This window comes from Pteropus vampyrus, unplaced genomic scaffold (genome assembly GCF_000151845.1).
Source record: "Pteropus vampyrus isolate Shadow unplaced genomic scaffold, Pvam_2.0 Scaffold325, whole genome shotgun sequence".
NCBI lineage: Eukaryota > Metazoa > Chordata > Mammalia > Chiroptera > Pteropodidae > Pteropus > Pteropus vampyrus.
Window position 1 is genome coordinate 809,097 of NW_011889106.1, and position 23,674 is coordinate 832,770.

The following is a 23,674-nucleotide window of genomic DNA, read 5'->3' on the forward strand; positions in this document are numbered from 1 at the left end:
ATCATGAATAATTATATACCAACATATTGGATAACATTAAAAAAAAAAAAAGCTTCAGCAAAATTGACAAGCCTTTGGCAAGATTAACAAAGAGAAAAAGAAAGACTCTAATAAATAAAATCAGAAGTGAAAGAAGGGATATTACTATTGATTTTAAAGAATCAAAAAGAATTATAACAGACTATCATGAATAATTATATACCAACATATTGGATAACCTAGAAAAAATGGAAAAATTTCTAGAAACACAGAGCTTCTCAAACTTAATCATGAGGAAATAGAAAATCTTAATAGACTCCAGAGATTAAACGAGTAATCAAAACATCCTTACGGTGGTGGTCGGGTCGGGGTGTGGGGGTGCCGTGCACTTACTAGATAACACTGTCACTTGTGAGGTGGACTGTGCCCTTGCTGAATAACTGCTGCTCTGAGGAGCTGTGCCTTTGCTGGAATAAAGAGCTATGTCCCAGTTGAAAAGCAAATAACTTTGGACTTAAAGAGGATTTTATGATTCTGACCTCAAAAGCAAGGAATGTAAAAGCTAAAATAAATGAATGGGACTACATCAAACTAAAATGCTTCTGCTCAGCAAAAGAAATCATCAACAAGGTAAAGAGAGAACATTCGAATGGGAAAATATATTTACAAGCAACACCTCCGATGAGGACCTAATATCCAAAATATACAAAGAACTCATACAATTCAATAACAACAACAACAACAACAAAAAACAAATAATCCAATCAAAAAATGGGCAGAGAACCTGAACAGACACTTCTCCCTAGAGGACATACAAATGGCCAACAAATATATGAAAAGATGCTCAACATTGCTAGCTATTAGGAAAATGCAAATCAAAACCACAATGAGATACCATTTCACACCTGTTAGAATAGCTATAATCAACAGGACAAATAATAACAAATATTGGTTAGGATGTGGAGAAAAAGAAATCCTCATACACTGCTGGTGGGACTGCAAATTGGTACAGCCACTATGGAAAACAATATGGAGGTTCCTCAAAAAACTAAGAATTGATCTACCATATGATCCAAAGATCTCTCTACTGGATATTTACCTCAAAGACTTGAAAACCCATATCCAAAAAAAAGATATTTGCACAGCGATGTTCATAGCAGCATTATTCACAATGGCCAGGACATGGAAGCAACCGAAGTATCCTACGATAGATGATTGGATAAAGAAGCGGTGGTACATATATACAATGGAATATTACTCAGCCATAAGAAGAGATGAAATATTGCCATTTGCGACAACATGGATGTATCTCAAGATAATCATGCTAAGCGAAATAAGCCAAACAGAAAAAGTTGAAATCACATGATATCACTTACGTGTGGAATATAAACCTAAAAGCAACAAAGGAACAGGACAAACAAACAGAGACTCATGGACATGGACTATAAGCTAGTGGTTGTCAGAGGACTATAGACTAGTGGTTACTAGTGGGATGGGGGAGTAGGGGGGAGATAGATGGGATAAAGGGGGACAAATATAGAGTTTAGGGGAGGGTGAAGTGGGTAAAGGGAATTAAATATATGGTAGCTGAAGAAATCTGGACTTTGGGTGGTAAACACACAATAAAATATACAGATGTCAAATAATAATGTACACCTGAAAATTATATAACTGTATTAGCCAATGTTACTCCAATAAACTTAATTAAAAATTAAGAAAAAGAAAATAAAAGGAAAAAAAAAGAAAAACAAACAAGCAAACAAAAAATGTTCCGACAAAGAAAAGCCCAGGACAAGAAGCCTTCACTGATAATTTACCAAAAGTTAAAAAAATTTGATTCAATCCTTCTTAATTTCTTCCAAGAAAAAAGAAAAAAAGAATGGAACACTTGCTAACTCATTCTAGGAGGAAAGCATTACTCAGATACCAAAGCAAGACAAAGACACAACCAGAAAAGAAAACTACAGACCAAAATTCCTGATGAATATTAATGAAAAATTCTCAACAAATACTAGCAAACAACTTCAGCTGCATAGTGAAGGAATTATACAACATGACAAAATGAGGTTTATTCCTGGAATGCTAGGATGGTTCAACATACAAAAATCAATCAACATTATATACCATATTAAGAAAAGAAAGGGGAAAATACTACATCATCATCTCAACTGATGCAGAAAAACATGACAAAATTCAACATCCTTGCATGATAAAAAAAAAAGCAATTTACAAACTTGGGATAAAAAACTATCTCAACATAGTAAAGGCTGTATATGAAAAGCTCACAGCTAAAATCGTACACTATGGTGAAAGTCTATAAACTTCTCTAAGACGAGGGACAAGACAAAGGATGTCTGCTTTTGCCACTTCAGATCAACCAAGTACTAAATATGCTAGCCAGAGCAATTAAGCAAGGAAAAGAAAAAAAAAAACATACAAATTGGAAAGGAAATAAAATTATCTCTATTCTCAGATGACATGATTTTATATGTAAAAAACCCTAAAGTTTTCATAAAAAAGTGTTAGAAATCATAAACAAGATACCATATCAACATGCAAAAAACAATTTCTATATATCTACAATGAACAATCCAAAATTAAATTAAGAAAATAATTTTATTTACAATTTAAGAAAATAATTTCTTTTACAAAATCAAAAGAACAAAATACTTAGGAATAAACTTAACCAACGGGGTGAAAGACTTATAGACTGAAAACTACAAAATTCAGCCAAAAGAAATTAAAGACATAAATAAACAAAAAGGCATCCTATGTTCATGGAATGAGAGATCTAATATTGTTAAAATATCAATACTACTTAAAATGATCTACAGGTTTAATGCAATCTTTATTAAAATCTCAACACTTTTTGGCATAAATAGAGAAATCCATCCTAAAATTCATATGGAGTTTTGAGGGGTCTCAAATAGATAAAACAATTTTGAAAAACAACATAATTGGAGGGCTCACACTTTCTGATTTCAAAAGTTACTACAAAGCTACAGTAATCAAAACAGTGTATTGTTGATATTGACATATAGGCCAATGGACTAGAATAGAGTCCAGTAACAAACCCTCATATATATGGTCAAATGACTTTTGACAGGGATGCCAAGACCATTCCATGGAGGACTTGACAGTCTTAAACAATGATGTTGGGTAAAATAGATATCCACATGCAAAAGAATGAAGTTCGTTTTTTATCTTATACCATATACAAAATTAACTCAAAATGAATTAAAGAATTAAACATAAGAAATAATGCATTTAACTCTTAGAAGAAAACGTACGGGAAATGCTTCATGATTTTGAACTTGGCAATGGTTTCTTAAATATGACACCAAAAGCACAATAACAGAATAACAAAAACAGAATAAATTGGACTAAATTAAAATGTAAAACTTTTTTGCATCAACATGCATTACCAACATATATCTGATAAGGGGTTAATGTTTAGAATATATAAAGAACTACAACTCAACAACAACAAATTACCCTAAACAACCTGATTAAAAAATAAGCAGAAGTCTCGAATGGGCATTTCTCCAAGGATGATATAGAAATGGCCACTAAGTACACAAAAATATGCTCAACATTACTCTTAGAGAAACATAAATCAAAACCATAATGAGATACTACGTCTTACCCATTAGGATTGCTACTGTGAAAAAACAAAAACAGAAAAACAAGTGTTGGTGAAGATGGGGAACAATTGAAACCCTTGTGCGTTGCTGATGAGAATGTAAAATTCTACCACACTGTGGCAAAAAATATGGTGTTTGCTCAATAAATTAAAAACAGAATTGCAGTATGATTCGGCAATTCCACTTCTGGGTATATATTCAAAATAATTGAAAGCGAATACTAGAACAGATATTTGTACACCCACATTCATAGCAGTATTTTTACAGTAGCCAAAAGGTGGAAGAAATCTAACTGGGAAAAATGTGGAATACACGTACAATGCAATTTTATTCAACTTTAAAATGGAAGGAGATTCTGAGACATTCTACAACAGGGATGAACTTCAAAGACATTGTGCTGAGCAAAATAAGCCAGGCATGAAAGAACAAATACTGCATGACTCCACTTGTATGAGGTACTTAGAGTAGTTAAAATCATAGACATAGAAAGAAGAATTGTGGTTGGTGGGAGTTAGGGGTAAAGAGGAATGAGGAATTATTATTTAATTTGTGCAGGATTTTTGTTTAAGTAGATGAAAACGTTCTGGATATGGATAGTGGTGACAGTTGCACAACAATGCAAATGTATTTAATTCCATTGTATTGTACAATTAAAATTGTTAGAATGATAAATTGTTGTATATATTTTACCACAGTAAAAGAAACAAATTCAAAACAAAACAAAACAAAATGCAAACCTGTAGCTCCTACCATATATCTTAAATAAAATGGGACTTTCTCTCCACTAAGAAAACAATGGAAAGTGCTCATTAGCAGTGCACCTTTCACTGGCAGGGAAATTTCTCCAAGCTAGTGACAGCTGGTACAAAATGTAGCCACCTGTACAGCAGCATTTTTTTTTTTAATACTGACTTAGATTTTCTTCTATTGTTTTCCAAATATCTGTTACTCGATCATGAAGGTTAACATTTTTAAAAATTGTATTATTAAAAAAAAAATTTAAGGAACAGAAACATCTGGTTCCATCTCCAGATACTCCAGTTTCTACCCCTCAGTGAAGCCATTATTCCTATTTTCTTATATGGATTCCATGCTATGTTTTTCTCCAGCCAGTCACTATGGTGCTGTGTGCCCTTTCCTTCATATAAACTATGGGATTCAACTTCCTCTTATGATCTGACTCTGCATACCTTTCTTGACCATTTTCACCATTCTCTCATGTTTTGCTCTTCTGTTCAGGTTGAAATACATAGCAATAAAGAAATTAGACTGGAAAACTATGTATAATTAAGTTTGGAAATAGAAGCTTTCAGTTTCATAAACATCATTCTAAAATCTCTTTTTCCTTCTGAAACATATATCCCTACTTGGATTTTTTTGTGTGTGTGTTGACTTCACTTTTTTTCTGAATTGTAATATTTTTTCATTTATTCTATCTATTCTCTTTCTGATATGAGTGAAAAGCAAAACTACTGAGGAGAAAGATAATCTTCAGAATATATGAATTTCCTTGTGATGAAATATGTCTACGGACTTTTGAAAAATGATTAGCATTTAGTTTTTTGTTTGTTTTGTAAAATATGGCATATTATAGATTTTATCTGTAAGTCTTGAATCACCTGAAACTTCAAGTAAAATAATCTGAGCAGTTTGATGAATAAAAAGAATTTAAGATCAATGGAAATGGGCCAAATAATGAATTTCTCAAGTTCTGAATTTTCTGAAAAACTCAAATGATTTTATCTATAGTGACTTTATCTCAACCAGACTTCTAGTTCACCTAACTTCTATTAGATAAAAAAATAGATGAAGAATAAACTTTGATATGTGAAACATTTAAGAAAAATAAGAATGTTAAATGAGGATACCAATCTTCCAATGTTTTTGAAAATAAATAAAATCATGCCTAAAACTACAGGATGCATAGTAGACATTCAATTATAGTAGGATCTTTTCTGCTTTTAAGTTAATTTTGCCTTTCACTTTGACTCTATTTCATGGTAGAGTCAACCTTCCAAAAGATTTTCTACATCAGCTAATTATTAGTTTTCTAAATAGTGGCTAATATTTGCATTTATTACTTCTTGTTTTTTTTCTGATTATTTTATAATGTTACTTGATATAGCATCAGCAGAGGAAATTATTTAAATTTATAGTTCTTAAAGTAGGAGAGGAAAGAAAATAAACCAAAGTCCTAGTTCTCAAATATTGACATTGTTCCATTAGCAATTGTCACCACATTTAGCAACTGAAAGTAAATTCTCTAGAAAAGCCATGAAGTCATTTTTTTTTTCACAGTAGCTCACAGGACTTATTTCCCATCTCTGTTAGTGTTTGCTTTATGTACCTTAGAAAGGAAGTAATTATAGTGTGTCCATGACATACTTTTGTCCCTAACATTGTTTTACAATTTTAATGTGAAAATTCAAGTCTTTTAACTACTATTTTTTACATGGAAATTAAAGATAGTCTTTTTTTTTTTTTGCCTTGTATATAGCATATGGATAAGATATCAGAAATATAGGATGAGGAAGCAGCAGGATGATATTAACAATTTTTTCATAGAATAGGATTTTTTTTTTTACTTTTCTAGCATAGAAAAGAAACAGTTACTGTTATTGAGAAAGTAGGGCAACAAAATGCCATCTTTTGCGAATTAAGTATCTGCATTGAGTAGATTAGATCATTTAAACATTGTCAAGTAAACTGTTCATTTTAAATTATTTTGCATAATCAAATTTAGCATTATTATAGTGCAAAAGCGTGCCTTGGTGTCCTTCAAGATAAGAGTCAGACCTGTCTATATATTGACTCTTTCCGCTAGTGGTTATGAAACCGTTATATGACAAACTAATTTTTCTACTTTTTTTGCCCTCCACAAAACATAGTAACTTGCCTTCTTTTTATGATATAGTTGCATGTTTGGCATAATGTAGTTCCGTCCTTTGAAGAACTTGCAGACCAATATGAGAAAACGGAGAAACATCTAATATCACTGTCAGATAAGTTCAAAGAAGAGTTTGTATATAGTATGAAAAATTTTTATTAACATAGATGTTTTCTATTTAATAAAATAGTTTTATTTCCAAGCAAGTTTCCTTTAAAGTTGTCAAAATTGAATTCTATTTTTATATTAACTTACATGTTAAAGTTAGAGATTATGTTCCCTGAGAAAAAAAATGTTTTTACTAATCTGCTACTAAAATTAATAGCATCACTGACATAAATATTGTATTATTTTCAAGTAAGTTACTAGGTAAGAACTCTGAAGAAACAAAAAAAAATACGTGCCTGACTTGAATAGGTTTCCGTTTGTAGGAAAGGCAAGCAGTTACTAAAACCTTAGTTAGAAATTTGAATAATTGTTTTACCAGCAACAAATTATCTTAACATTTTAAATTTTACATTCCAGTGGATTTTTTTTTGGAACTTGGAAAACAATAATTAACAACGGTTGAAACTAACCCCCTAATTTAAAAAAATTTTCCAAACCAAAGTTTTTTTTTTTTTAATTATATGTATCCTTGAATGAGAAAAATTAAAAGATACATTTAAAGCCTGAAATGCCTAACTCATTCAGGAATGGAGGTTTTCCCCAGTGTCTTTTGGTGACATGGAGTTAATTTAGTCAAATATCTAAAGCTGTCAATGATGATTGTTTGATTTGTTTCATGCTACTGTTCCATGCACGATAGTTTCTTTATTAATGACTGAGTTGTTGTGTACTGATCATTGCCCATGTTTTCCCAGTGACAGCTGTTTCTCATTAGTCTTCACTTAGAGGCACCAGGGCAGTTCAGTGACAGTAATGAAGGAGGGACAAAGACAGTACCTCTGTGGTTTGTAATTCCACAGAATTTAGGCCTTTTGTTTTTGGTTTTGTTTGTAAGATAGTGACTAACATTTATTGAGTACCTATTATGTGGCAGGGACATTAAAAAATACTTCACCTAAAGGTAGGTACTTTTAGCTCTCTTTGAAGATGAAAAAACAGAGCCTTACAGAGATTGAGCAACTCGGCCAGTGTTATATGGTTAGTCAGTGGCTGATGAAGAAGACAAGCTTACATTACCTGGGCAAAAGCTATGCTCTTTTCATCATTACATACTTCCTTCACATTAAAGAAAAGAAAGAACAAATTTCTTATGGTCCTTATATTTGAATATTCATTAAGTAATTTTTTGAACAAGTCAAATTGTATAATTTTCATTTAAACAATATGACTCATAAATGTCCAATACTGTTTTTCACACAATCTTATTAAATACATCAACATGGAACACTGGATTATTTTTTTACAATATCTAAAACACTGAGATACTCAATAAATGTTAATTATACAAATAGGGCATAAGACTGATTATCAGTCTATGAAAAACAAAAAGTGTAATGTTTGAGGACGGAAGTAAATTAATATTTTCGTGAAAGCCTCTATAGGTTCAGCATTCAATATGTTTAAATTTTAATGCCTTATAATATGCCATGATTTGGATTGCCATTTAATTTATTTTCCTTTCAAGTACCAGCATGAATCTCCATCCATGCACACCACAGGAAGAGTGCAATCAACATGCACACCTCCCAGAGAGCCCTGAACAAGCTGAATTACTACACACCTTTCAAATCTTTGAACTTTTATAGATGCACGTGGATGCACAGTAATATTAGCTATACACTCTATTCATACTCAGATATTCTCTAACATGTACCATTTACTCATGCCAAACTTATCTAGCATGAACTGCAGTGCAAGATCGACATCTGCCTGATACATTTTAATCAACAGAGAGCCAGTTTAAATATTTCATAACTCTTTTCTTAACAGCTGTTTTTTTTTTTTGAGGGAGTTGTTGTTTTGCTAGCTATATTGCTTGCTTAATAATTGACTGGAGTCATCTGAATAATTTCATTTCCACAGAATTGGTCTCAAAGAGGTGACCCTGAGCCATAACATCCATGTTGAAAAAAAAAAATCTTTTCATTTAGTGGCATTGTTTTTCACTTATTTTTGCTATAACCTCAACCAAACCAAGTAGAGAGTTGAGAAAACAACTTAAACAATTATGAAAGTATAACTACCAAAACAAGAATGCACTTAATTTTTACTTTTTCACTCAGACCAGACAGACTTGGCAAATGAACTCAACATAAATGTTGCTTCGTTAATAGAACAAACTATTAGTTCTCTTCTAATGTCAGGAGAAGTATCAAACCTCATATGCTTTGATCATCAAATTTTCTGAGCATTTGTGGAACTGTGCTAGATGCTGAAGATTATAAGCAAGCAGGTCTTAGTGCTTGCTTTAGACAAAGTAGTATGGGATGAAGACAAACTATAAATTGTGAGACAATTTAGTTAATATTTTATTAAAATTTACCAAATTCTAGGCAAATAATACTGTGAGAATGACTGAGAAAATCATGGAAGGAAGTATATTTGAGTTGATTTTGAAGAATGGTTAGGCATTTTCTAGGAAGAGAAGCACAGGAAAGAGAATTATAGGCAAAAGTAATAACAGAAGTATAACACTGTAGGTTTATTCTGTAATTTACTAGAATTTTGTTTCACTATCATTTGAGGCTATCTGCTAATACACATGAGAAGGTATGAAGGAGATGAAGAACAGAGTAATATTTCTTTGTGACATCGCTGGATGAAACCAGAGTAGGTAAAAGTGGAAATATTTGAATAGGTAGAGGGAAAAAAATAAGGGTATTAATACATAATGACCTTTAATTTAAGTAGTCAATTGATGAGCGGTAGGAAGGATGGGGGTAATGGATAGTTGTGCTAAAGATTCTTCAATAGAACTTCAAGAGAGTTAAATGCTTTGTATTTGCCAAATAATCATTAAATAAATGTCTTTGATTTGACTTGCTCATTTGGTAGGTATATAGGTAGATAGTAGGTAGAGCTGATGAAGGCAGAAAATCTCTCTCTCTCTCTCTCTCTCTACACACACACACACACACACACACACACACACACACACACACACACATGTTTTTTTAACCGTATGGAGAATATATGATCCATAAATCATTAAGCTTGCTCATATCACTAGCAGGTAAATGGCATTACACATTTTTAAACTCATTGATTCATTATATGTAGTTCATTATAACAATATATGAAGATATTAGGATGAAAGAAAAAAATTGCTTACAATTTTGTTATACTCATTATTCAAACATCATGTTTTCCTAATGTTCCAGTTTTTGACTATGTTCATATATAGTTTTTATTTAATTGTATATATAGTATACAATATATTTTCTATTTTTTAAGATTTTGTAGCAGAAACATATATACTTTGTTGATATATAGCCATTTAAATTACAATTAATGTCTGTATAACTTTCTGTTGACATCACCTGATGGTTAATTTAGTCAATTACATATTATAGTAATTTGATCTTACATACTTAACACATGTACTTAATATACATATTTACCCGAAATAAAGAATACTAAATATTCGGTATTACATTAAATATAACTAACTTGATCCTTGGTAATTGCTATCAAAATTTTCTAGAATTATATGTAATTTTCTCCAAATGGAGAGATGGCTGAATCAAATATGTATGAAGAAAAACACTAACAACAGTAACAACAAAATGAAAATAAACATTTACTCAGTATTTACAATGTACATTCCATTTATTATTTCATATACTTCAAAATAATCAGAGAAGACAGTTATTTTTAACAATATTTTACAGATGGCAAAACTGAGGCTGAGAGGGGTTAAGTATGATGCAAAAAATATATGAAATAATGGACTTGATCACGGAGACGAGTATAGTTTTAGGGCTTTATAAAGTCTTTGTATCTTATTTAATTAAATTAAGTTTCTACTTATCCTAATATAAACATATATTACACATTATATAAATAAGTAACCCTAAAAATAGTTCCTAACAAAGAAAATCAGTTAAAACAGTTGTTCCCAAGGTAACAATACTAATTCAATTGCTACTACAATACTATTAATAACAATACTATTAACATATAAAACCTGTTGCAAAGAGAATACTGTCATTTTAAGGACAAAAGAGTCAGAGAGCTATAAAAAATAGCTTGAAATCAAAGAGCTATAGTAAAACTGAAATGATGGAAAACGTGCTTATTAATGTTATTTTATTTTAACAGTAGTTTCGGTTCTGTTTTAGTGGTGTTATGTCCTTTAGATCTGTCAAATAGTTTGCGTTTCCTCTTTCAGTTCCATATTGTCCTCTCATTGAAACCACTGGGAAAGACTATTAACTTGAAATTGATGATATGTTTACAGCTACTTCATTTAGTTGCTGAGTAATGACACTATCCTTTTTAGGTTATTTGCTTGCTTAAGCAAGAAACTAACCAATTAACAAGCAAGTGCATTGCTATAAACAAATACTTCATAACGATTTCATAGGGAGAAAAAGCCTACTCCTTTCTATTTAATGCTATCACTATGCTATGTGAAAAAAATTAAAGCTTTTGTTTTAAAAGGGAAATAAGGGCTTCTTATATAAATTTGATTAAAAGTATGATGCTCTATAAAAACTAATCAGAATAGCTATCAGGCTGTAATTTTTTTCCCTTACTGTTATAATATTTAGATAGGCTGGTGTTCAAACTGTTATAGGACTAGAAAAAAAAAGTTTTGTCATTTCCTGTAGGATTTGTCATTTACCTCACACCATAAGATGAATAAAGAAGCAATAAATCTCCAGATTCATTCTTGAATTCTGGCTTTCATTCATTCACAGGTGGTCTGGTGAGCCCCTAGGAGAATATTCTGTGCTTATCTTGGAGTCTAGCACATTCTCCTCAACTTTTAGACACTGATATTTTACTAAGAATACAGATGTGTGCCTCTGTGAAAGGGAGACTTGTTCTCACACCCTAAGACCCCTCATCAGATTCACCCTGCTTCTAAAAGTGTTAAATTCATTTCCTTTAAATATATAGATTCATCCTCGTTTCAATAATAGAAATTCAATTACATACATACATATATATACATATATATATTTAAATTTATTCTGAGCTGTAATCACATACAGCTAATCCAGGACAAATTAATTATGATAAAAATAAAATTCAATCAGCATTCCAGAGAGTAGTTTTAGGTCATAATATAATCCTTGCTCATATATTCTGTATTTCTTTATTAAAATTATTTTGAGAACAACGATAAGCGTGTGTTCTGCTTTAAGCTGGTGGTTTAAGATGGGACTAGCATAGAGAGGGAATATCCTGGTTAATTAAAGGTAGAAGAATTAAAAAATAACCTTCATATACCTTTTCGATGAGTAAGAATATGATATTTCTAGTACATTCAAAGGTTTGACAAGCTGTGCTAAAATCACTGATGCCTGCTCTGCTCTGTTGGCTAGAGCACTCAGGTCACATGTGAGGCAACCCCAGTGCACGTGGTCTTCTGTGCAAACTTGACAACCTGTTGCTGGAAGGCAGTACATTACTTTGGTGGTGTCCACAGTATTTATAAATCAACTTGGCAATCCCTTTCTGCAGTGTTGATAGAATGAACAATCTGATTTTATAGTTCAGATAAATTTACATTCATTTACAGAGTTAGAGCTTTACAGCACTCTGTAGAGTTATTGGGATAACTCGGCGACATTCTTCTATTTTTCTTTCAATGCCTTCAAGTAACAAGAAGATAGATTACCCTGAGTAATGTTTATAGGCAATTTATTGCTGAGCAAAGTTTCTAATATAGAAAACATAACAATGTAGTTCATAATAATATTATTTATCACCATCACCTTGAGTGTCATTATTAACATACTGCAATTCTTTGAAATGAAAGGATATCCAATAGACAATGATAGAAACTGAGTAACCAAAGTCTTTAGGAATGGGATGGTCTTGGACACTCTCAAACTTGATAACATTGTATGGCTCAGAATTAGACAAGTAATGACTCTCAGTCTTTCTCACACCACACCTTCCATAATCTTAGATAAATAAAAACAGAAAGGAAATGATAATAACCAACAAGTCTTGCTTTTCTCACAAAATCTATATACATTTCAAATTTCAAAGAGCAGTAATCATGAGTACAATCAAAATTATACTAAGATAGTCTCCACATGAAGTAATTCTATCATCAAGGAAAACAATACTTTAACAAATAAATTTTAGGAAATTCATCATTCCAATTGAAGTAGCCAAATTGATTTTAAATGATATTTTTTAGTTAAATGAGAGAAAAAAATTCACAGTTTTTCATATATCCTTCAAATTTCTTCCCTGTGCTACAGAGAAGGCAGATGGTAACTGTGCCCTGGCAGTCGCACAGCTATGGCAAATGCCACAGTCAGCACAACCCTGACTTATACTTTAAGAACACCTTGATTCACCAGTCAAAGCTTATTGTAGCCTCCAGAATGTCCATTAATCTAGTTCCTGTCCTCAAGTTGTACCCTGGTTGCCCATCTTACATTAGTTTCATTCATTGCTCCAGAATTTTCCTGAGATCCACGTCCCTATCAAAGCTAACTCGACTCCATTGCATCTTTCTATAAACAACTGCTACTCAGAGAAATTAATACCACGGTGTTAATAACTGATGATAGTGAAACATGCTATACATTTCAGATATCAATGTTTTAAAATAAAAGGATTGACTATTTTGATTATTTATTACTATGTAACAAATAATTTCTAAACTCAGTAGCTTAAAAGAATATCAATTATTTTTTTATACCTCACAGCAGTTCTGGTTTTGGATTTTTCATGTAATTGAAGTCAGAAGTTGGCTAGAGTTGGAACAGCAGCTGGCTGAAAAAGCTGCAAACTGGTAGGGCAATTCTTTCTTTATGTAGATTTTGGTCTTCTCCATGTGTAGTAGTTTGGGCTTCCTTACACTATGACAGCCTCAAAGAAATCAGAGACAAACTAAAAAGGATCTAAGAGTGAAAGAGGTGAAAGTAGACAGCATTTTTATAACTTAACATTGGAATTTATACAGCATCATTTGTGCTTTACTCTGTTAATGGAGATAGTCATAAAGGCCTACCCAGATTCAAGAAGAGGGAATACAGACTCCATCATTTGATCATGGAGTAGCAAGGACCTAGAGAAACATGCAGGATACAGCAGATATTTTTAGAGCCATCATTGGGAAATATGAATCTGCCAATATGAGGAATATAGTCACTGTGTATTATATTTACTCTACAACATGTTATATTCAATTATTTTGGATAAATGTTTATTATTATATAATGGAAAATAAAATGATAGCACTGATCATTGGTTATGATCATTTCATAAAATGATCACCCCAATTGCTCCCTCCCTCCCCTGACCTTCCACCTAGCCAACATATTAATGTTAATTGCATTCCCTATGTCGTGTTCCTCATTCCCATGACCATCTATCAGCTATTAATTTGTACTTCTTTAACCCTTCACCCCATTCTCCCAATCCCCCAAACCCCCTCCACTCTGTCAATCTCCAAATTGTCTACTATATTTGTGAGTCTGTTATTGATTAGTTGTTTTGTTTTGTTTTTTATTCCTTAGATTCTGCATATAAGTGAAATCATATAGTGTTTATTTTTCTCTGTCTGACTTAAATACCTTCTAGGTCCATCAAAGCAATATCATTTTCCGTCTCCTTTCTTTTCTAATGTAGGGGTCCTGTTTTCATATCCTTTCAGCCACTCTATCTTTTGGTTGGAACACTTAATTATTTTTCACTTAAGGTACTTATTTATAGAAATGTGGTTGTTACCATTCTTTATTCCTGTTTTTGATATATGTTTGTTGTTGTTGTTGTTGTTGTTGTTGTTGTTGTTGTTGTTGTTGTTTTCTTAAAGAAATCCCTCAAATATTTCCTGTAATACTGCTTTGGTGGTGATAAAATCCTTTAGCTTATTTTTGCCTGGGAAGCTCTTTATCTGTTCTTCAGCTCTGATAGCTTTGCTAGATAAATTATTGTTGGCTGTAGATCTTTGGTCTTGATCCTATTGAACATTTTTTGCCAAGCCCTTCCATCCTGCATAGTTTCTTTTGAGAAATCAGCTGCCAGTCTTATGGGTGTCCCCTTATAAGTAACTATCTGTTTTTCTCTTGCTGCTTTTAATATTCTTTCATTGTATTTAATCTTTGGCATTTTAATTATGATATGTCTTGGTGTGGGCCTCTTTGGATCCCTGATTTTTGGAATTCTCTGAGCTTCCATGTTCATTTTCTTCACCAGGTTAGGGAAGTTTTCCATCATTATTTCTTCAAACAGCTGTTCCATCATTATTTCTTCAAACAGCTGTTCAACATCTTCAATTTCTTCAGTTATTCCAATTAGACTGATATTTGGACCCTTAATAGTGTCCCATATGTTCCTTAAATTATTTGTATAGTCTTGGCATCTTATCTCTTGCCATCTGATTGCATGTCCTTGGCTTTCCCGTCCTTTAGATAGGGTATTTGATCCTTTTCTTTATTCACTTTGTTTATTCCTTTGTTTATTCCATTTAATATACTTCTCATCTCAGATAATGTGTTCTTCATTTCAGACTGGTTCTCTTTTATAATTTTCATTTCCATTTTTATGTGTTTTTCTTTTTTATCTCTTTATTGATTTTATCTACACTTCCCAAAAGTTCATTGAGCATCTTTATAACCAGTGTTTTGAACTCTGCATTTGATAAATTACTCAACTCCATAATAACTGAATTTCTGTTCTATTCTGTCGTATGGTTTCTGCTTCTTTGACTTCCCATTTTGGCTGCCTTTCTGAATCTGTTTCTATGTACTACACAAAGCTCCTAAGTCTCCTGGTCTTATTAGTGTGGATTTGTGAAGTAGGTGTCCAGTGGCACAGTCCTGAGATGGGTTCAGCTGAAGGCCAAACTTAGCCCAAGCCTCTATCCCTCTGGTGCCATCTGTTAAGATTCAGCAAGCAATCCACAGATATTGTGCTTATGGTTGCTTCAAAAGTCCACACCAGAAACCGAGGCCAATTGGCGTCAATGTGAGTCTAGGCGCTGCTCAGCAAAGAGCACCTGACTTGCTGAGGATATACCTGGATGTGGCTTGTGGGGCCATGAGTTGGGGGAGGCGGGGTTTCAGGGAATCCTCTGGGTGGAGTGACCTCTGTTATCAAGTTTGATGACCTCTTGACTATGGTGGCACTGTGTCTGAGCACTGGGAGGGAGGAGGACTCAACAGAGAACAATGGATACTGCTGGCACTTCTGTACAGGTGAGTCTCTCTTTGACCCTCACTCCGACAATGTCCCCCTGTAAGTCCCTTGTGCCCCATGCGTGCAGCAAAATCGACACTGGTGCTCAGGGCAGGCAGGTGAGTCACAGCAAAAATCTGCTCATGGATTCAGCCCCTACCGCTGCTGCTGCCACAGCCTAGTTCGCACTCAGCTCCTCACCCTGGGGCAGCCCCATCCTACCCTCCACCATTGGAGGGTGCTTTCTTGGATTGCTCCCTAGTTGTATGGCTTATTCATCCCAGGCTATTTTTCCTTGATGTTGCTCCTTGTTTCCATCACAACTTTGATTTGGTTTTCAGAGGGATGAACAGAGCCTCTATCATCTACTCCATTTTTTTCTCTCTCTGCCACTTAGGAATTTTTAATTTTCTATTCCCATTTTCCCCCAGGAAGACTACCCACAACATCTACACTTTTATTTATCTTTTGCATGTTTAATGAAGTTATTGTTACCTATATCAATATATGAAAAGTCAGAATCTCCTTGAAAAATACAAATTTGTGCAAATTATTAGAAATGCCATGTCTTTTTCTCATTATTTGAAATGGAATGCAATGAAAAATTATAAAACATTTCTTTATGAAATCCCTCATCAGTCTTCTTAGGTATTTGTTTTTAATGGTCTGAAAGACTAGAGCATGTATATTCCATATATCTTCAGCCCATAATTACATTCATTCAATGGCCATATCTGAAGGAAATTGTTATAGTGTAGAAATAGAGATATTAGCATTAGAATTGAAAATCTTACATTAGAGGATTAAAGAATGAATTTGGAAGCCCTTGAATATTTTGAATGTTTGAATTACAAAATTCCAAAAGCAACTGTACTGTAGTAAATAACCTTATGTTGACCCATTGTGCAGTTTTGTAGTGCTCAATTGTCCTCAAAATTTCTCATTTTCACCTGTACTGGGGAAGTCTAAGTGACTTCATATTAAGCTATATTCTGAAGCTTGAAGTGGGTTTGTTAGAAAGAACTCATACAAGTCTTCCTTTAGACTACCTGCAAAGCTTCCATGTGTTCTTTGCTACTTGAGAAAATAACATTTATTGTGTAAAAATTAATAATTTTCATTCTGAAAAAAAAATCGATCTCATCATTTTATTTTGTGTCCTGACAGCTTTTGATCATGTTTTTTTTTTAAGAATTTAATTATTGAAACATCTCAAACTGCCCATATTGTATGTACCTGACATTAATACACATGCTGAGACTTCTATTCAAAATAAATTTTAATCTTCCTTTAGGAACATTTCTTCAATAGAAAGACTTCTTTTGAGAAACTAAGATATTGGTAATTAAAATCTTCGAGACATATTTTAGATGATTCTACATCATGGAATGTGTTACTAAGAATGTTCTGTTTTAAATTTTTTTAGAAACCCAAATACTTAGGGTAATAATTATATTTAAATAAAAACAACTAATAAAATTGCTTGGGAATTCTGCCTTTGCCTACAATAAAGCAGCAGTCAGAGGGTTTATCCTCCACATGAAACAATAAAGAAACCAAACAACAATGTATGAAATAATGGTTTTCAAGATATTATACATACAGTTACAAGTATAGTGATACTAAGAGATGGAAAACAAAAAAGATAATCCCTATTAATATTTTAGCTTACTGCCTGGATAGCATTTCTAGGCTGTAGCAAAGGGAGAGGGTACCTAGGCAAAGCACAGTAGATCTTTGAAGCTGACTCTTCAGGAACTCTGTGTCCAGGGAGGCCATGGTGAAGGGATTAAGTCCCAAAGTAGTATTAAAGAAAAATTGATAGCATAAAATTCTTACATTATACGAAAATGTTCTTTAAGTTTCCACATTAAGAAATTAGCGAGAGAGGAAAAAAAGTAGGCAGAAGAAAGGGAATTACAAAAATTAGAGAACAAACCAAGGAAATAATTAAAAAAAAACAAACAAACATAAAAACAAGGGAGAAGATCAATGAAACAAAAAGCTAGTTCTTTGAGAAGATTAATAAAGGCGATAAAACTCTAGCCAGACTGGTCAGAAAAAAAAAAAAAAAGACAGAACTTCCTAATGTCAGGATATAAAGAGATAACATCATTATAGATTCCACAGATATTTAAAGTATAAAAGAGGAAAATTAATATTTGTACCTATATCTGACAACTCTGATGAAATATATAAATTACTTGGACAAGAAACACAACCACTTACTCAGAAAGAAATAGAAAACCTGAATACCTCTATATCAGTAAAATAAAAATTAAATTTATAATTAAAAAAAAAATCTCTTTAAAAAAGAATACTCCAAGCTTCTTGGATGGCTTCACTTGGAATTCTGCCCAACGTTTAAGAACTAAACAAGACCAATTCTATACAAATGTTGAGAAAATTGAAGAGGAGAGAATATAATCCAACTCATTCTCTGAGGCTGGAATTACTCCAATATCAACACCAGAAACTGATATCGGACAATAAGAAAACTTGCACACTAATATCCTTCATGAACATAGATGTAAAATTCTTGACAAAAGTTTAGTGAATCAAATCCAACAATAGGGTAAAAGGGTAATATCTCATGAACAAGTGGAGTTTATCTCTTTTTGAATGATTTTTACCAAAGGTACAAAAGCAATTCAGTGGAGAAATTACTTTCTTGTCAATACATGGTGCTGGAATATTTGGATATCCACATATGAATGCTAACTGCTTTAAACATTCAAAATCAATCAATGCAATTCATGATATTAACAGACTTTTAAAAAGGAGAAACATGAGCATCTCAATTGATACAGAAAAAGAATATGATGAAATCTAACATTGATTTGGTATAAAAATTATCAATAGACTAGGACTAGAATAGAAGTTTTGCAACTTGATAAAGGAGATCTATAAAAACCTATGGCTAATGTCATACAAAATGATGAAAGACTGGGTGATTTTTCTCTAGGATCAGGAACAAGGCAAGAATGTCCCTTCTCATCAATTCTATTCAAAATGTACTGAAGCTATTAGCCAACGCTTAAGGTAAGAAAAATAATATTAGAAAGAAATAAAACTGTCTTTTTTTCACAGATCACATGATTGTCTTATAAAAAAAAAAAAAAAACCCTGCTAGAAGTAACATATTACTTTATCAAGGCCATAGGACACAATATCAATATTCAGATGCCAATTGCATTTCTATGTCCTAGAAAAGATTAACTAAAATACCAATCATAGATTGAAATTCTCAGTATTGTTAAGATGTCAATTTTCTCCCAAATGATTTAGTTTCTCTCAAATCCCAATCAAAATTCTATAAGCTTTTTTTTGTAGAAATTTACAAGCTGATTCAAAAATTCATGTGAGAATGCTAAGCAACTAGTAGAGTATAAACACTTTGAAAAAGAACAGTGTTGAAAATTTATAACATCTGACTTCTAGACAATAATGCTACAGTAATCAATACATTGTGATTTGGGGGAAAATAGACAAATAGATCATAGTATAGAATACAGAGTCTGTTAATAAACTCACACATATATAAAAAAACTGATTTTTACCAAAGGTACAAAAGCAATTCAGTGGAGAAATTACTTTCTTGTCAATACATGGTGCTGGAATATTTGGATATCCACATATGAAAGAATTAACCTCAAATTTATATCTCACATCATATATCAATATAAAAAAAATAACTCAAAATAGATTATCAAGCTAAATGTAAAGCATAAAGCTATAAACCTTTCAGAAGAAAATATACGAGAAGAGATTTCTGACTTTGGCTTATACAATAATTTTTTATATGTAACACCAAAAAAAGATTAATTGTACTTCATCAAAATTAAGCATTTCCACTTTTAAAAAGACACTTTGTGTGTTTTATTTTTTTATTTTTATTTTTCAATTAGAGTTGATAATAAATACTATTTTATATTAGTTCCTGGTGTACAGCATAGCGATCCCCCCAATTATTCTAGTACCCACCTGGCACTATATATGATTATTATAATATTGTTGACTATATTCCCTATGCTGTACTTCACATCCATGTGACTATTTTGTAACTACCAATTTGTACTTCTTAATCCCTTCCCCTTTTTCACCCAGCCCCCTAATCTTCCTCCCATCTGGCAATCACCACTTTGTTCTCTGTATCTATGAGTCTGTTTTCATTTTGTTTATTTTGTTTCTTAGATTCCACATATAAGTAAAATCATATGGTATTTGTCTAAAAAGACACTCATAAGAGGATGAAAAGACAAATCACTAAAATGTATTTGTAAATATCATGTGATAAAGGACTTGTATACACAATATATTTTTTAAAAATTCTCAAAATTTAGTAATTAGAAAAAAAAATCTGATTTAAAATGGTCAAAACAATGTGAACTGATACTTTGAAAAAGATGTATATGTGCGGCAAACAAGCACATTAAAATATGCACATCCTTAGTCATTATAAATGCAAAATAAGGCGCCATTTAGAACTCTTGAAATTAAAATCTCTCCATACCAAGCATTAGTGAGGATGTGAAGCAACTGGAACTTTCATATATTGCTGGTGATAATGTAAAATTGAAAACACATAATAGAAAACAGTTTGGCTGGTTTTTAAAAGGTAAAACATACTCCTTTTATATGACCCAGCCATTCTACTCTTAGTTGCCCAAGAGAAATAAAACTATAAGTCCATAAAAAGTCTCTTGTGGACATGTTCATAGCAGCTTTATTTATTATAACCAAAGTCTAAAAGCATGCCAAATGTCCATTAATGGGAAAATGGATAAATAAATTTTGGTAAATCAACATAATAGACTTATTCCTCAATAAAAACTAATGCCCCATTGATACATGCAACAAAGCATATGCATTTCAGAATAATTATCCTGAGCAAAATAAACCAGACAGAAGTGTACATATAGTGTAAATCGATTTATGTAAAACTTTAGAAAATCAAAACAACTATTTTGACAGAAAGCCAATTAGCCCTTTTCCGAGGGAAGTGAGTGAGGAGGAGTGGGTAAGAGGGATTACTAAGAGGCAAGTGGAAACGAGAGTGTGGTTATATATTCACTATCTCAATTATAGTGATGGCTTCCTGTATGCATATGTCACAACTTACATTGTGAACTTTAAATGTGTGTAGTTTTTCTATGCTAATTATACCTCAATTAAGCAGTTTAATAATACTTTGTACAAATGATTCTGGTATGCTACAGTTTAAATGATATTATCATCAATTTCACAAGTTGACATCTTAAGAGGGCAAATACCTTGCAAACATTAGTCATTGGATGCTTATTCAGTCTTGATTTCATACGTGATCTGCTCTTTCCTTTCTCCTCTTTTAAAATTTCCTAGAATATGCTCAGTCTTGTGCTAGCTGCCTATGTTAGCTATGATATCTACATCTATATCTTTATCTACCTATATATAGATATCAGATATTTTATTCAAAGGGTCCTTTTCCTTGTTAACCAACCAATGCCTTTCTTAAAAACCTAATTTCAAAACCACCTTCTTTATAAAGCCTTCCCTGGTTAATCTCCTGTTACCCATCTCCAGGCTTTAGTATGCATCCTCTCAAACGTGTTGAGCTTGTTTTTTTTCTAAATTATTTGGCTTGATTACACTATTACATCTATAACTTAAATCAATTTTGGATAAGGATCTTATTTTTCATTTTTTTTGTATGCCTCCTTGCTTAATTTAGTGTTCTATGAATAACAGGCATTCAAATATGTACCATTATCTGGCAAATATCAATGGTAATACATTCCATAATTAATGTTTTACTATTTACAATTTGAAGTATATATTATAGATTTTTTAAAATGCCTTGTTAATATAGTTACAGTGAAATCACTACCATCTGCTAATTGCCTGCTAAATATTTAACGGTTAGGGTCAGCTAAATTTCTTGAAGAATTAATATTCAGTTTAATGAGACATAATAAACAAGATAAGTGAAGAGATCAAATAAATACTTTTCTAATGACTCCTTTATCAGTTTTGACAAAGGAATTTATTTTTTGATATCATGGGTCAGCTTCACTCTTACTGAGAACACACACACAAACACTTCTGGGATGTAAATGTTACAAATATAAGAAGAGATAAGATGTGGAATTGCTGATATTTTGATTTTGGCTCCTATGTGTTTTATCTATCTGTCTTCTATCTGTCTGTCTGTCTGTCTGTCTATCTATCTATCTATCTATCTATCTGTCTGTCTGTCTGTCTGTCTATCTATCTATCTATCTATCTATCTATCTATCTATCTATCTATCTATCTATCTATCTATCTATCTAATCTATCTATTTAATTTATTGGGGTAGCATTGGTTAATACAATTAAATAATTTTTAGGTGTACATTATCATTTGACATCTGTATATTCTATTGTGTGATTATCACCCAAAGTCCAGTTTCCTTCAGCTACCATATATTTGATACCTTTTATCCACATCAAACTCCCCCACCCCTATATATTTGACTGCCTTTACCTCGCCTACCTCTCTCCTCCTCCCTGACCCCACTAGTAACCACTAGTCTATAGTCCTCTGGTAACCACTAGTCCATAGTCCATGTCCATGAGTCTCTGTTTGTTTGTCCTGCTCATTTGCTGCTTTTAGGTTTATATACCACATATAAGTGATATCATGTGATTTCCAACTTTTTCTGTCTGACTTATTTCGCTTAGCATGATTACCTCGAGGTCCATCCAGTTTGTCGCAAATGTCAGTATTTCATCTCTTCTTATGGCTGAGTAATATTCCATTGTATATATGTACCACTGCTTCTTTAGTCAATCATCTATTATAGGACATTTCAGTTGCTTCCATGTCCTACAATGTGCTATGAACATCAGTGTGCAAATATCTTTTCGGATATGGGTTTTCAAGTCTTTGGGGTAAATACCCAGTAGAGGAGTTGCTGGATCATATAGTAGATCAATTCTTAGTTGTTTGAGGAACCTCCATACTCTTTTCCATAGTGACTGTACCAATTTTCAGTCCTACCAGCAGTGAATGAGGGTTCCTTTTTCTCGGCATCCTCTCCAACATTTGTTATTACTTGTTCTGTTGATTATAGCTATTCTAAGAGGTGTGAGATGGTATCTCATTGTGGTTTTGATTTGCATTTCCCTAATAGCTAGCAATGTTGAACATCTTTTCATATATTTGTTGGCCATTTGTATGCACTCTAGGGAGAAGTGTTTGTTCAGATCCTCTGGCCATTTTTTGATTGAATCGTTTGGTTTTTGTTGTTATTGAGTTATATGAGTTCTTTGCATATTTTGGATATTAGGCTCTTATTGGAAGTGTTGCTTGCAAATATATTTTTCCATTTGGATGATTCTTTCTTTACCTTGTTAAAGATTTCTTTTGCTGAGCAGAAGCTTTTTAGTTTTGATGCAGTCCCATTCATTTATTTTAGCTTTTACATCCCTTGCTTTTGAGGTCAGAATCATGAAATCCTCTTTAAGTCCAAGGCTCTTGAGTTTAGTTCCTATGTTTTCTTCTATGTATTTTATTGTTTCAGGTCTCATATTCAGGTCCTTAATCCATTTTGAGTTAATTTTGGTGTGTGGTGATACATATCAATCTAGTTTCCTTCTTTTTCAGGTGGCTTTCCAGTTTTCCCAGCACCATTTATTGAAGAGGATTTCCTTTCTCTACTGTATGTTTTCTTTTTCTTTTCTTTTTTTTTATGGAAAAATATTTGCCCATATCAATATGGGTTTACGTCTGGACTCTCGATTCTTTTCCACTGGTCCGTGTGTTTGTTTTTCTACCAATCCCATGCCATTTTGATTACTCTCTCTTTGTAGTATAATTTGAAG

At 32.5% G+C, this 23,674-nt stretch overlaps 1 protein-coding gene across 7 annotated transcripts in view; it reads left to right on the top strand.

Moving 5' to 3' along the window:
• Positions 1-23,674, top strand: part of LOC105304012 (protocadherin-11 X-linked) — a 751,649-nt gene that overhangs the window by 431,634 nt on the left and 296,341 nt on the right. The window lies entirely within an intron of this gene.